Source organism: Macaca thibetana, chromosome 11 (assembly GCF_024542745.1).
Source record: "Macaca thibetana thibetana isolate TM-01 chromosome 11, ASM2454274v1, whole genome shotgun sequence".
In the NCBI taxonomy this organism is placed as follows: domain Eukaryota; kingdom Metazoa; phylum Chordata; class Mammalia; order Primates; family Cercopithecidae; genus Macaca; species Macaca thibetana.
Window position 1 is genome coordinate 30,732,799 of NC_065588.1, and position 8,700 is coordinate 30,741,498.

Consider the following 8,700-nt stretch of genomic DNA (forward strand, 5'->3'; position numbering starts at 1 on the left):
TAAAGACCCTCTGAAGTCATTTTGATCTCAGGAACTTTTTCATACCTCTTCCAGATTGACCTTATAAAAGTACCATAGAACTTCTAGCAAAAAAAAAAAAAAAATAGGAGAAAATCTTAGTGGTTTAGTGACTATTTGCTAAGCCTGCTAGAACTAAGTACCACAAACTGAGGACTGAAGCCACAGAAATGTATTATCTCACAGTTCTGGGGGCTGGAAGTCTAAGGTCAAAGTGTCCGCAGGGCTGTTCCCTCTGAGCACTGTGAGAGAGAATCTGTTCCATGGTTCTCTCCTCCTCTAGTACTCCCTGGCACTTTTGGCATTCCTCAGCTTGTAAATTATCCCCCCAACTCTGCTTTTATGTTTCCATGGCATTCTCCCTGTGTGTGTATCTGTCCTCAGATATACCCATTACATAAGGACACCAGTCCTATTGGATTAGAACCCACCCCCAATAATCTCATTTTAACTTGATCATCTCTGTGAAGACCCTATTTCCAAACAAGGTCACATTCTAAGGTAGGGCTTACCTTACCTTACCTCAGGGCTTATTGGGGGTTAGAGCTTCAACATGTTAATTGGGGGGCAGGGGGAATACAATTCAACCCATAACACATTGACCTTGTGTTAGGCAAAGATTTCTCCCAAACTATAAAAAGCACAAACTACAAAAGAAGAAAATTGTTAAACTGGTCATCATCAAAATTAGACACTGCTACTATTTGAAAAACACTCTTAAGAAAATGAAAAGACAAATCACCCATAGACTAGGTAAAAATATTTCCAAACACAGAAAGAACTTATATCTAGAATATATTTTTTAAAACTCTTTACCCAATAATAATGACTCAATAATAAAAATGCAACTCATATTAAGACAAACAACCTAGTGAAAAATGGGCAAAAATCTGGACACCTCATCAGAGAAGATATACAAAAGGCCAGCAAGCATGTGAAAAGATGCTCAAAATCATTATGGATCAGGGAAATGCAAACTGAAACTGCAAGGTACCTCTACATACCAATACAATACAAATCAAAATGATTGACAACACAAGTTCTGGCAAGGCTGTGGAGCAACTAGACCCTCATACAGTCACATTGGAAAACAGTATGGCAGCTTCTAGTAAAAGTAATAATGCACCTACCATACAACACACCAATCCAAATCCTAGGTATTTACACAAAAGAAACAAATACCTATGTTTACACAGAGGCCTCTACATGAACGTTCATAGCAGCTATATTGAGTAGTCAAAAACTGGAAACAACCCAAATACTCAACTGGAGAAGAGATAACCAAATAATGCTATATATGTACAATGGAATATTCCTCAGCAATAAAAAGAATGAAGTACTAATACATGTATGCAAAAGTATACATATTCCACATTCCATCTATATAGCAGTCTAGAAAAGATAGTGCTATAAGGGTAGAAAATAGACTAGTGGTTGGCAGAAGTTGGTGGTAGTGAAAGGGAATGACTGAAAAGGAGTACAGAGGAACTCTTGGGGGGGATGGATATTTCTGTATCTTGAGTTTAATGATGGTTAGATGACAATACATTTGCCAAAACTCATTGAACTATACACTTAAAAAGGAGAATTCATTTTAAGTAAATTATTTTGCAATATTTTTAAAGTGCTACAGTATCCTTCACTCTCTCCAGCATCTACAAGGGTTTCTGGAGTAGCCCAGCCTCATGTGCTAAGCACTGTGAAAATTCCCCAGCACAAGGTCTTTAAGGGCAGGGCTGTAGTTTACTCCTTTCAGCTCATTCCTAGAACCAGCTTCCCAATAGGAACACAATACATACTTGCTGGCTTTATTATTCTGCATCCAGTCATTCTATGGGATAAGATAAAAATGACAAACATACAGGTAAGTTTTCCCAACCCTTTTCCCTGCCAGATAAATCAGGTTCTGATTCTGCAAACTGTTTAGTTCCTTCCCCTCTTCTCCTTCTGAACAAGATTAAGGTTCTTGGGAGGCAGAATGAGTAAAAGGCACTGAAGAATGGTGAAACTGGCAGTAAGGGTAAAGAGGGGCTTCTCTTCCCAGGAGGCATTGAGTGAAGAAGGATCCCACACCTGCAGACTATGAGAGCCCAGGGCACAGCTGGCAGAAGTCGGTTAGAGCTGGATGAGGAGTGGGCTGGAGAGAGACCGGGGGTGGGCCAGGGATAGTGAGAGAGGGTCCTTCTGTGGAAAGAGAGTGACAGGCCTCAGGAGTTGTCAGATGCTACAGAATATGAGAAAAAGGAAATCTTAGTAAAACCTGTCTTCAAGTTCTGCATTCGATTTGTATATGATCTGAATTCCTGTTTGAACTATTCTTTGAATATGGCCCCACTGCTAAATGAACCACAGGAGTCTTGACTTCAAGATGATCATAAGTGCAACAAACACATATTAAACACTCTCTGGGGCTCCTACATCTTACTGGCCACACAGGGGAGACAAAAATATATAAAAGACAATATTAGAGATACTTGATTATGTAAGACATGAAACATAATCAATAACATTTGTAAAGTCATTAACTACTTTCAAAATCTTAGTATGTGTATTAGTCCGCTCTTGCTTTGTTTGCTATAAAGAAATATCTGAGACTAGGTAATTTACAAAGAAAAGATATTTAATTGGCTCACAGTTCTGCAGGCTGCACAGGAAGCAAGGTGCCAGCATCTGCTCAGTTTCTGGGAGGCCTCAGGGAGCTTTTACTCATGGCAGAAGACAATGCAGGAGCAGACACATCACATAGCAAGAGTGGGAGCAAGGGAGAGAGAGTGGGGGTGAGGGGTGCCATACACTTTTACATGACCAGATCTCACAAAAGCTCACTCACTATCACAAGGACAGCACCAAGCCATGAGGCACCTGCCCCCATGACTCAACACCTCCCACCAGGCCCAGGCTCCTGCACTGGGGATTACATTTCAACATGAGATTTGGGTGGGGACAAATATCCAGATTATATTGGTGTACTTGATACATTATGATTTTATTGAACCCTCTTAGGAACTCTAAACCCTCTTAGGAACTCTAACCCTCTTAGGAACTCATTATCTAAACTAAATGATCTGACAGTGGCTGACACTCAGCTCAGCAGGAAGAGTCAATCTGAATCTAAGTCTTGAGAACTCCGAAGTTTGTTCTCTTTGTTCCCTCTGCACCTTCCTCTCTCTGGCATGGAAAGAAACATGTAACACAAGATAGAGACCCAGAAGTGGAGGCCCAGCGTCTGATGTATAAAATGGCTTTTCAGGATTACAAGAGACATGGCCAGTACTTTCAGTGCAAGGATGTCTCACTAAAATTCAGGAGCATATTAAGTCTCAAGTCATCCATCTCCCTTCTGGCTAGACAGCCACTGATATGGTTTGGCTGCATCCTCACCAAATCTCAGCTTGAATTGTATCTCCCAGAACTCCCATGTGTTGTGGGAGCGACCCAAGGGGGAGGTAATTGAATCATGGGTACTGGCCTTTCCCAGGCCATTCTCGTGATAGTGAATAAATCTCACTAGATCTGATGGGTTTATCAGGGGTTTCCACTTTTGCTTCTCTCTCATTTTTTCTTGCCGCCACCATGTAAGAATGGCCTTTTGCCTCCCACCATGATTCTGAGGCCTCCCCAGCCATGTGGAACTGTAAGTCCAATTAAACCTCTTTTTCTTCTCAGTCTTGGGTATATCTTTACCAGCAGCATGAAAATGGACTAATGCAGTCACTCTCGGTCTCAAAGACTTGGCTACACCTCAGAGCTCATGGAACACCGCATATATCTCAGAAAATATTGGAGTGTAACTTCCATTTATGTGTATCTCTCAAAATCCATATTTATTATTAAGACAGAGGATCAAATTGATCAATTTCTCACCATCCCATGTGGAGTTCCTATGCAGGGCAGTTCTGCCCAATACCCCACAAAGACATCCGGCTTCCCTGGCTTTTTTAGAAGAGAGTTGTAGGTGTGGTAGGCAATGGTGAGTGGGGAAGGCCTGTGACTTCAACATGGATGATACAAGTAATCCTGCTATTGTGCTGTGTTTCCTGAAATAACAAATATGCAGTCTTATTATTTCCTTTGGCACAACGTAAACCTACTACCTCATGTGCTCTCACATTTTTGTCTTAAATCCTTTCAGGCACCATTGGATTTTTAGAGCACTTATTTTTAATTCCCCTCACCCACCCACTATTCTTCACTTCATCCTCTCAGCTTTGAGAGTATGTTGATTTAAATTTAGTAAGGGAAGAAAAACATTCATGCTGTTGTCTTTTAAATAACACTGAACCCCTTTCAAAGGCAGCATTCATGTGCAGGTATCACTTATCATTAAGGGATTATAAAGGTTCTGAAAGAAATATTTTAAAAATTGACACAAATTACCTGTGGGTTATATTATTTACTATATTTTAAAGTTTCTTGATTTTTCTTGAAACTATCTAGTTTGTAATTCAAAGGTTGAGTGTTATCAAGATTTAAAAATACATAATCTTTAATATAGCACAGACAAATGAAAAGTCATGCCTGCTGTACTCAGAGTCATTTAGTATCATTCAATTCTATAAAACCATAATAAAGAAGGATTAACAGTTCAACAGCTGCACTGTAAATATAACAATTATCGTTGTTGAAATTCAGGGTTCTATAAACTACCCCCTCACATTTAACTATATCAAAGCAAATAGCAGTCATTGATTCAATATAGAGTTAGGAAAGGATTGTTGCCATTACATCACCTAGATCATAGATCTTAATCCCTATAATAAAGTCAACCATTGCAGTGTTTGCAAAAGAAGAATGAGATCATAGGACTGACCTTTTTAGCTAAGATGAAAGAACCCATCTGGAGAGATCACATTACAGCAGCAGCCTTTGTTGGCACTGTCATATCCCATCTCAGCATCTCATGGTAGGCATTCCCATCTTGTATGGGTCAGTTTATCAGGGGTTACTAGGACTAGATTTAAGGGCTGAGAATTAGTAGACAACCATTTACATTATGATTTGGAGGATTCTGGAAAGGATTTCCTTCACCAAACATATCTCCTCTATAGTCTATTAAGATATTTGAAATCCAGGCATTCTCGACTTTCTGACATTTGTATCGCTGAACAGGCTAGTTGGTTCTTTTTCCAAAGTACAAGACTTGCAGAGCTGGCCCCTGACATGTGATAAGGCCCCTAATCCAGTCATGTATGCCTTTTCTTTTTTGCTACACAAAGGTGACATATATAGAGAAAAAAGGCAAAGGAGCAGAAAAAATGTGAATAATGAATGAAAACTTACATTTGATGAAAAACATTAATCTTCACATCCAAAAAGCTCAACATCCAAGAAGCTCAACAATCTCTAAGTAGGATAAAGTCAAACAGATCCACACCTAGCCACATCAAAATCAAACAAAGGATAAAGAGAAAGTTTTAAATGTAGCAAGAGAAAACAATTCTTCACGCAAGACCCACAATAAGAGTAACGGGCTTTTTTTCACAAGATGGTGGATTACACACTTTTAGCGTGCCTCAGTTACTTGGAAATAGCAAGATAGTGCATAAAGATCAACTCTGTGAGCATTAATTTAAGAAGGAAAATGGGAATCCACCAGAATCATGACAGGCACCTCAGATCCCAGAGAGGAAAATGTGGGCAAACAGACCCCATGACAGCATCTGGCTGATAAAAGTGAGTGAAACCCCAGTATGTGAGAGAGTCAGAGAGCCTCCTTCTGTTACTCACCTTTCCACTGGGGATCCGAGCAACCCAGGCCAAGGGAGGACACCTTGTTTATCCTAAGTCTTGCAGCCAGCCTGGGGAGGAGCTTGGAGATTCTATGAGAAAAAGACAGTGGAGAACACTGCAGGCATTTTCCCAGACCTGTGACCGAGAGCAGAATGTGTTTTTAACCCAGGAACATAAAGTCAGCCATTCTTTAGCAACCTGGCAGTATAGCCATGCAGGCATTTTAGTCTCAGGTCAGAGACTGGAGTGCCTGCTCTAGAGTGGGGTAGGGGTCTCCAGAGCTAGAACTATGAAAAGTACCTCAGCAGTAGGCACTGGAATTGTGTTCTTCCCCATTGCAAGACTAGGGTGGGATGGGAGCTGCTACCACTGCAGTTTGTCCTGAGCAGCAAGACCTGCAGCCAGGGTCAGTTTAGTGACTTGGAACCAGTCTGTGCATGCCATATCTGGGTGCCCCATCCTGCTACCCTGAGATCATGGTGCAGTGGGGCCCTATCCACTCTACCCACAGGCAGAAATCCAGGCATTTGGAGTACCTGTTTGCCTGGACCAGCAACCTGAGCTGCCCCACCCTTCATAGACATAGATCAAGATACAGTGGGGCCCTTTCTGCTCCATGCCCAGACAGATCTCCAGGCATTTGGAGGATCCATTTGCCTAGTTCAGCAGCTTGAGCCACCTCGCTCTTCCTGGGCATAGATTGTGGTGGAACAGGGTTCTCTCTGCTCCACAATAGGCAGATCTCCAGGTATTCAAAGTACCCACTCACCTGGATTGGCATTCTGACCTATGCCACCCTTCCTATATTGAGATCCTGGTGAAGCAGGGACCTCCTCACCCCACACTCAGGCAGATCTCCAGGCACCTGGAGTGCCCTCTCTCCTGGATAAGGAGTTTAGACCATCCCCCATCCCTGTACAGTGAACTTGGAGCTGAAGAGGTTTCCCAGCTCCATGCCTAGGTGCACCTCTAGGTACTTGATGGCTGCCCACTGAATTCTCCCTCAGCACTTGTGCTTGTTCCTGAAGCCTGTAGGCAGGCTCACCTGGTCCAGCTCCATCCATCTTGTCCCCTACTCACCACGGGCTGAACAGGAAGGTCAGAGCACACGGCACTCCATGGATCAGCCTATTTGCCTGAAGCAACAGGGAGCTTCTCCCAGTAAACAAGGATCAAGTATATCCCCAAATTGGTTGCAGCCAACTCATACCTATAAGTGCCATCTACAGGCTTAGAGTTTGAACTGCACAGCCCAATATAAAATTTGCCATCAGAAGTGCACACAGCTATAGAAGCAAAGCCAAACAACCCTACTCAACATTCTCTATAGTTATACCTGCTGGAGAGATGGAAAAAAAGGAAAGAGAAAATAATAATAATAATAATAATATAGGAAAAGAAATGAAAAGAAAAGTTCTACCTGCCAGAAAATAACTACATAAATTGTAAGTACCAGCATCTCAGATGAGAAGGAACCAGGGCAAGAATTCTGGTACCATAAAAAATATGAACGTAGTGATGCCATCAAAGGATTACACTAGCTCTCCAGCAATGGTCTCTAACCAAAATTGAAACTAAGAAATGACAGATAAAGTATTCATGGACTAGAAAAAAAAAAAAAAAACTTAATGATATCCAAGACAAGGTTAAAAATCAACACAAAGAAACTTCTAAAGCAATGTCCAGGAAACGAATGAGAGATAAACATCCTAAAAAGAAATTAATCAGGGCTGGGTGTGGTGGCTCACGCCTGTAATCCCAGCACTTTGGGAGGCCAAGGTGGGCAGATCATTTGAGGTCAGAAATTCGAGGCCAGCCTGGCTAACATGGTGAAACCCCATCTCTACTAAAAACACAAAAATTAGCTGGGTGTGGTGGCACATGTCTGTAATCCCAGCTACTCAGGAGGCTGAGGCAGGAGAATAGCTTGAACCCAGGAGGCAGAGGTTGCAGTGAGTCGAGATCTTGCCACTGTACTCCAGCCTGGGCGACAGAGTCTCTGTCTCAAAAAAAAAAAAAAAAAAAAGAAAGAAAGGAGGAAAGAAAGAAATCAGTCAGACCTTCTGGAATTGAAAAACTTACCTAAGGAGTTTCAAAATACAATTAAAAGCTTTATCAATACATTGGGCCAAGCAGAAGAAAGAATTACAGAGCTTGAAGACCAGTCTTTCAAGCTAACCCAGCCAAACAAGAATAAAGGAAAATGAATGTAAAAAAATGAATAGTCTTCAAGAAATATGTAATTACATAAAGTGAAAAAATCTACAAATTATTAACATTCTTGAGAGGAAGAAAAAGTTAACAATGTGGAAAATATATTTTTGAGGGAATAACTCAAGAAAAGTTTCCTAATCTTGCTAGAAAGATAGACATCAAGATACAAGAAATCCAGAGAACACCTGCAAGATACTATGCAAAACAACATCACCAAGGCATATAGTCACCAGACTGTCCAAAGTGAACACTAAAGAAAAAAATTTAAAGGCAGGTAGCAAAAAAAGGTCAGATCACATACAAAGGGAACCCCATTAGGCTAACAGCAGACGTCTTAGCAGAAACCTTATAAGTCAGGAGAGATTGGGGGCTTATTTTTAGCATTCTTTAAATTGCCAAAGCAATCCTAAGCAGAAGGAACAAAGCCAGAGGCATCACATTACCTGATTTCAAACTATACTGTAAGGCTACAGTAACCAAAACACCATGGTACTGGTACGAAAACAGACACCTAGACCAGTGGAACAGAATAAAGAATGCAAAAATAAAGCCACACACCTACAGCCATCTGCTCTTCAACAAAGTTGCCAAAAACAAGCAAAAGAGAAAAGACTCCCTATTCAATAAATTGTGCAGGATAGTTGGCTAGCCACATGCAGGAGAATAAATCAGGACCCCTACCTGTCACCATATACAAAAGTTAACTCAAGATTAATTAGAGATTTAAAGGTAAGACCT

General features: G+C 41.2%; 1 long non-coding RNA gene across 1 annotated transcript; it reads right to left on the minus strand.

The window, feature by feature from the left end:
• Positions 1-3,903: 3,903 nt before the first annotated feature.
• LOC126931789 (uncharacterized) lies at positions 3,904-5,385 on the minus strand. Its single transcript, XR_007717925.1, has 3 exons — positions 5,299-5,385; positions 4,829-4,969; positions 3,904-4,055 (listed from the first exon to the last, which is right to left on the minus strand). It is a non-coding gene; the product is annotated as an uncharacterized LOC126931789 (long non-coding RNA).
• Positions 5,386-8,700: the final 3,315 nt, after the last annotated feature.